The sequence below is a fragment of the Eleutherodactylus coqui genome, chromosome 4, assembly GCF_035609145.1.
Source record: "Eleutherodactylus coqui strain aEleCoq1 chromosome 4, aEleCoq1.hap1, whole genome shotgun sequence".
Lineage (NCBI taxonomy): Eukaryota > Metazoa > Chordata > Amphibia > Anura > Eleutherodactylidae > Eleutherodactylus > Eleutherodactylus coqui.
The window spans coordinates 211958462-211966323 of record NC_089840.1 but is presented as its reverse complement, the minus strand read 5'-3'; positions in this window follow the sequence as shown (position 1 = coordinate 211966323).

Genomic DNA, 7862 nt, shown 5'->3' with positions numbered 1-7862 from the left:
GGAGCATGAAAAAAAACGTGACATGCTCCATTTTCGTGCGGGTCTCCCGCGGGGACGGCTCCTGCAGGCTAGACCTAAAATAAGAATAACTTACCCGCAGCGGACCGGGCAGGTCTTCTCTTCTTCACGGCCGGATCTTCTTGCTTCGGCCCGGCGGTTGTGCCCGGCACATGCATGCGGCATGCCGCCGGCGTGCCGAGTACATCCGCCGGCTGAAGAAAGAAGATCCGGACTTGAAGAAGAGAAGACCTTTCCGGTCCGCTGCGGGTAAGTTAATTCTTATTTATTCTTCTTTTCAGCGCTCATGTCCGCGGGGCAGGAGGGACCCGCTACGGATTCTCCATGATGAATCCGTAGCGGGCCTGATTTTCTCCGTGGACATGAGGCCTTAGGTAAGTGCTCAACCAGGGTTTTTAGGGCACCTGGCCAAAAAGCTTTGGAGTGTGACGTCCTGATTTGGCGCAATGATGGTGCCGCCTATTTGACTCGAGGCAGTGCTTTAGCATAAGGAGCACTTTAAATTCCATTTGTTTCAGTAGGATTTTCTGAGCTTCAGTTATGCTCCGTTCAATTCTGTGCCATTGGATTTCCATTTTTTCTCCACAGAAAGAATAGTGCAGCACTCTGTGCTATTATTTCCATTTAAAAAACGCAAATCAAAACCAATCCGTTTTTTTTTTTTTTTTAAATTATAGTCAATGGGTGACTGAACAGAATAGAAAGGATTTCATTTCGTTCCGTTTTTTATGTCTGTTTAACGGATCTGTTTTTAAATGAGCAGAAGCACAAAGAAAAACAGAAAACAGATCCATTAAAATGATGTAAAAGGAAGCAAACTACCTTTTTTTCCATCTACCAGATCCATTAAAAAATGCAAACTGCAACTTCCATTTAAATACTGTTTTGTTACTTCTTCTATTTAAAAACAAATTAAACTGTTAAAAGCAGAACTCAAAGCGCTGATGTGAGCAAACTCTTATACACGAGTCTCACGCCAACTAACAGGGGACTACGACTCTTCTCTCTTTACCATCAATCTGACATTTTTATGGTATGGTTTACCCAAAGTAAAGGAAACCCTCCTAAGGCCTCAGTCAGACGGGCGTTTTTTCGCGCGATTTGCACATGCGCATGGTCCGGCGATTTTATAAAACCATTGCTTTGCAATGGTATCGGACACATGAGCGCTTTTAATGCGCTCGTCCGATAAATTATAGAACAGAAATCGCAGATTGCACCTATCTGCGATCTGTGATTCCTGTTCTCTTCTCTATATGCGCTCAATGGGGCAGCAGCGCCGACCCCATTGAGAACATATAGAAGACAAATCATTCTCCTCTGCCACAGCTGTAACAGCTGTGGCAGAGAAGAATGATGTTTGCCCATTGAATTCAATGGAGCCGGCAATACAGCCAGCTCCATTGAAAGCAATGGGTTGCCGGCGATCGCACGATGAATTTTCGGGAAGGGCTTAAAAATATAAGGCCTTCCCGGAAATTCATCCAGAAATGTGTAAAAATAAAAAATATATATATACTCACCTGGTCCCGGCAGACGGAGTTCAGCCGCGGCAGCCGGCAGTTCTCCTGAACTGCTCTGAGTAGTATTCAGCAGCCGGGGCTTTAAAATCCCCACCTCCTGAATGAGCTGCCTCTGACTGGTCACAGCCTCACCAATCAGAGGCAACTCTCACTCACACCCATTCATGTATTCATGAATGACAGCTGAGAGCTGCCCCGGATTGGTCCCTGCGCTGAGCCAATCAGAGGCAGCACTCCCTTACCCATTCATGAATGGGTGTGAGTGAGAGCTGCCTCTGATTGGTGAGGCTGTGACCAATCAGAGGCAACTCATTCATCAGGCGGGGATTTTAAAGCCCCGGCTGCTGAATACTACTCAGAGCAGTTCAGGAGAACTGCCGGCGGCCGCGGCTGCACTTCGTCTGCCAGGACCAGGTGAGTATATTTTTTTTTTACACATTTCTCGATGAATTTCCGGGAAGGGCTTATATTTTTAAGCCCTTCCCGAAAATTCATCGTGAGATCGCCCGCAGCCCATTGCTTTCAATGGACTGGACAGCTCCGGCCCGTTTCTAATGAAACGCGGCTAGGAGCAGTTTTTTTGGGCGATTTTTCGGCCCTGGTCACGCAATTTGCGGATGCGCATCCGTCATGCGATCCGCAATCGCGGGAAAAAACGCCCGTGTGACTAAGGCCTAAGAGATTTCAGAAAATTTGGTATTATAGGATCATAGCAGAACATTCATGCTGAAATCTCCTATTCCTGAGAGCGGTTTCATACATTTTATTATTTTCATTTTTGTGGCAAGAGCCCCGCTGCAGACAGATGTTAGCTGTAGCTCATTAGAATATGCACTACAAGCAGAGTGCTTTTTTTTTGTAGGGCATTTTTCTTTAGATCAGTGGCAATTTTTTGAAAATGCAACATGCTCTATGTGTGGCCTTTCCAGGTATTTTCTCATGGGCCACACTATAGGGGGGAAAAACACCTGAAAAAATAAATGCACGTCAAAGATGTGCAACTGAAAAAAAAACATACAAAAAATGCTTGCAAATAACGAAATTCATGGCATTTTTTTACAAGTGCCAATGAAAGGACATAAAAAAATGTGTGTAAATGAAGCCTAAGGCTAACTTCACACGGTGAGTGTGATATGGGGCCGTGAGTCAGTCCCTTACCGCGCTCCCCACCATGTGAATTCCCCACAGATGCAAGGCATTTTGATGTCAAAACAGCCTCGTATCACTTTGGGGGAGGATCACAGAGTTTCAACTATTGTTTTCAATGGGAGACCTTGTATCTTGTGCACCTAGCACATTGTGTGATGCAGCCGCCGACCCCATTGAAAGCAATGGGCGCTGCTATGCGAGAACACGCAGAAACATAGAACATGCCGCAACTTGATTCATCGCTCATGTGTATTACCCCATTCAAAATAATGGGTTTCATATCACACAAAAATCTCAAGCAATGTTCTCTCCCATGTGAAGGCAGCCTAGGGGCTCTTACCCACTTACGTTTTTTTAACGCTGCGATATTGCTGTCTTTTTTTTAAACACAATTGTCAATGGGACTTTCTAATGTTAAAAACGCATCACAAGTTTGTGCTTTGCAATTTTTGTGCAATGCGTTTTTAATATTAGAAAATTCCCTTGACAATCATGTTAAACTAACGCAGTGATATTGCAGCGTTACAAAAACGCAAGTGGGTAGGAGGCCTAATAGTGTTTTATTAGAAAAGGGCTTGTTAACATCAGCATTTGGAGTTTCTGGCACCCCCTGGCCAAACGGATCCGTCTTATGATGAAACCGAAATGCACAGAATAGACAGAAGTTCAGCGTTTTGCCGGAATTAAAGGGGCAAGTTTTTTGAGCGATTTTTTTTTCCTGCCTTTTAGTGGAAATCGGCTCCAAACAAAACCTCCGACACTGATGTATAGGAGCCCTTAGAGGCCATCCGAACATATAAAAAAACATGAGAAATATTTCTAGCTCTGCTTTCAGGAGTTCTCAAAACTTGTAGGTATATATTTGTACATTTCTCTGACATTTATTAACTTGTTGAATTCCACTTGTACAGTAGGTGGCGCTCATGTACTTTTGTAAAAAAAATATCTGCACCATAATGAAGTGGAAAATTCTGTATTCCGTATGGGTGATGTTATTATTGCGGTGGAAGGATAGATATAACATTGTGACTAAAACACTGAATTCAATGTAGAAGATTTTTGGAGTCCACATGTAGCTTCTAGCACCACCAAAATGACTGTGACACATACAGTAAATGATGCTTCACATTGAAGCACTCTGAACGCCCATTTAGACCCAACGATTCTCGCTCAAAATTTGGTCAAAGCCATCTTTTGAGAGATAACCGTTGTGTCTAAATGCACAGCCATCGTGCAGTTTTCGTGCACAAGTTGTTCCTGGCTCTAGTTTTCTTGAATTGAGTGATGAACTCTTATTAACGGTGTAAGCTGTTATCACAGTCCGCAGCGCTGATAAGATTCTTATAGCCCGTGTCCTGCTAGTAGTTCACAGTCGGGACGCGAGCTGTAATCCTGGAGAACAATACAACTGTTTGCTTATGCAAAACAACTGTATTGTTCGCCGAGCGATAGCGGCAGTGTCCCGCTCCGCCTACATAATGCTTAAGTAGCTACTATAGACTATGCACAGATGATCGCTCAAAACTGTCGCTAAAAGGCCTCATTTCCATGGGAAAATTTGGGCCGCACGGATTCCCTGTGCAGAAACCCAATGCAGGTTCCTCCTGCCCGGCAGCCATGGGACCAAGAAAATACATAATATTTTCCTGTCCAGACGCTGCGGGTCTCCCCTCCAACACGGACGGATCTTCTTTCTTTGGCCGAGCGGATTTTAAACTCTTGCCTTCCCGCGGTACTGCACAATAACAGCTGCGGGTGTGCCGTGGGACCAAGCGGCTTCCATAAGCTTCAACAGAAAACCGCACGAAATGGAGCTTGCTGCGGGTGGTTTCCCGCACGTACGATTTTGCGTGAAGGGAAGAATGACATCCACAGGTATTTAATTACCAGCGGGTGTCTAATGATTCCCTATGGGAGCGGATCATTCGTGCAGGAGACCCGCGCGGATTTATTAATTCTATTTTGCCTGTTGACATTGGGCCAAACTGTTGTTTGAGCGACTTTTGAGAGATCATCTGTCAGTGTAAATGGGGTCTTAAACTTACACTGAAAATTTGCATTACAAGAGCCAGTGTGACTGAACATTTGGGCATTTTGGCAACCTAATGTATTAATCCTAAACTATCCTGGCTAACGAATCTGATAACGAACTCATGAACTTTAAAGCGGTATTCTTATATCAGACATTTATGACATAACCACAGGATATGAATAAATGAAGACAGTGTGTAGCAAGGGAAGACACACTATATGTGTAGCCTTTTGCTGCGACACAAAGGCCCTATAGACATAATACAGGGGGTGGACAAAAATATGGAAACACCATAAGAAATGCATGAAATTTTAATCCTTAGCACTGAGCTTCCCTTTTGACTCCTGCTTGGCTGAGAGCTTTCCCACCAAATTAGTGTTTACTTCACCTCTTGCCTTGCTCTGGGTGGTTTTGAGAGCAGCTGGTAACAGCAACTAAGTGGCTCAAACCCGGGACCAATGAAAACCTTGTAGCCCGGGCAGATGTTCACTTCTACCCACCAGCATCTGTGTCATATCAGCTCCACTTAAAATCAGTCTCTACATGTTTTATTGAAGTATGCTTTATAATCCCATGTAACTTAAGGCATGCATTTTGTACGGTGTTTCCATATTTTTGTCCACCCCTGTATGTTTGTGTGCATGAGCCTTTTCATTGTACGCGATGCCTTATAAACTAGAATACAAATGGCATTAAGACAATTACATGTATTTCCAACTTTTCAGGAAGCATAGACATTCTAAGTTGCCAGTCTATGTGCATCTAACCATATAGTGACTGGGCATCACCAGCTTATGACTCACCCGCAGTCCCACTGCTGTTAGCAGGTGCGGTCGTGGTTAACGGGTGACTCAGGGTTCCCAGAAAGATGATAGATCCCGCGGTCACTATAATCATACATGTAGAAGCCTAACAGGTCAGGAGTGTGATTCATGGGATGCGACTGGATACAAAGCATCCTGCAATCAGTGGTGGAAGATAATCACAGAGCAACATAGTAAATCGCACCACGTTAGGCTGTGACCGCGGCCCGCAGCAAGGGAAGTTCCTAAAGTCATTTGATGGAGTGTTGAGCAAACGCTGCGGCATGATCGCCTATGCGATAGACCCGTGTGTATTCCAGCAGTAGGGTGGACGTCAAGTGGACAGATTTGGAAGGCCCGGTATCTATCAGTAAAGGTTCGTTCACATCAGCGTCGGAGGTTCCATTCGCTGATTTCCTCTAAGAAACAGGACGAGCGGCGCTATTTCATCCTGTAAATTCCAGCAAAATACTGTTCTGCTAGCCAGCAGTTGAATGGACGCCATTATAGTCATAGGTAGTTCGTTCGGTTCCATCATAGGATGGACCCATTCAGCCAGGTGGTGCCGTTTTCTAGCTCCCCGAACAAAAAAACGAATTCCCTAAGGCCTGTGTCACACGAACAGCGTTTTGTGTGCGCAATAAGCAGTGAACACATTGATTTCAGTGGCTCCGTTCACATGAGCGTGTTCCATGGGCATTTGACTTGTGCAAAAAAATACGCAGCATGCTCTATTTTCCAGTGTATTTGCGCCCGAAAATAGCACATATTGAACTGATTAGTGATTACCTTAATTGCCCATTTCAATAAATAAGAGCGTGCCTGTGTGATTTTGTGTGTACGATCTGAAGGATGAAGGATGATTTGTTCGGCGTTCAGACATAAAAATCAAACGAAGATTGTCCTGTGTAAACAGGCAGTCCATTCATGTAGGAACGACGGCCTGTTTACTGTGAATGGAGGCGGGCGGCCATAGTGTTACCCGGTCTGCTCCGCCTACAATCCTTGAGCGATCATCGTTCAAAGGCAGAGGATCGGTTGTCGTTGAGACTCCCATTGGCCGTTTCTGTGCTCGCTAGTCGTCCCGCGTACAAGGACCCTTCACGGGACCTGTAGGGCTATGCACACTGCCTTTTTTTCACACGGACCCGCGCATGTCCTATTCTTGTCCGTATCATGGATGATTATGAGAACATGCGAGTGCGTGTGAATGTGAGGGCCACCAGTGTATCGGACAGCACACGGACCGGCATCCATGTGGTGAGTTGTACCAAAACCTCAAATTGCAGCACATGGTCCATTGAGTGCCTGAAGGAAGCCTCTGTACACTGTTGGAAAGGTTTTATAACCCCTTTAAGGATGTGGCCCTTTTTTTCTTTATTTTTCATTCATTTTTTTCCCCCAACTTTCAAAAAATCATTATTTATCCATCGATTCGACATAGATGTCTGAGGGCTCTTTTTTTTTGTGGGTCGAGTTGTATTTTTCAGTGGAATTATAAATTGTACTGAAAAACTTTCAAAAATGTCTACGTTTAATGAAATGGAAAATCAACAATTCCGCCATCTACGAGGAAGAGGTCTTGTTTTTATTCCGTACACACCGATAAGTCTTTTCTATTAGGCCTTAGTCAGACGGGCGTTTTTTCGCGCGATTTGCGCATTGCATGTGGATGCGCAAATCACGTGACCGGGGGCGAAAAATCGCGGGAAAAATCTGCACCTAGCCGCGTTAATCGTCGCAGCAAAACGCCCATCTGACCGGAGAAAAATCGCCGTGCGCATCAAAATGCGCATGAAACTTAGACTGGCCGGCGAAAAAAACGCAGCTAGCTGCAGTAAATGATTTTGGTGCGCACATAAAACGCCGAACGCAGATAGGCGCGATCTGCGAATCGTCGTGCCCTATAATTTATCGCATATCCGCATAAAAAGCGGACATGCGACCGATACCATAGCAAACCATTGGTTCTATATATGCGCGAATCGCATGCGCATGCGCAAATCACGCGAAAAAACGCCCGTCTGACTAAGGCCTAAGTCAGTACGATTTATTTTTTTTTTTTTTTTGGGGGGGGGGGGGGGTTTGCAGTACTATTTAAAAAAAAAAATCTTTGGGAAGAAATTAAATTATTTTTTGCCGCCATTTTCTGACAGCCATAACTTTTTTATTTTTTTGCCGACATAGTTGTCGATCTGACAAGACATGCTACAGGCACGCCTTGGTAGACGATCAGTCATGGCAGTAAGGAAAAGCTAGTTGAGTTCTGTCCTTCTGACAGAAAAAAATAGACAGGTCCATGATGATTTTTTTTCGTAAGGGTCCGTTTACACCAAA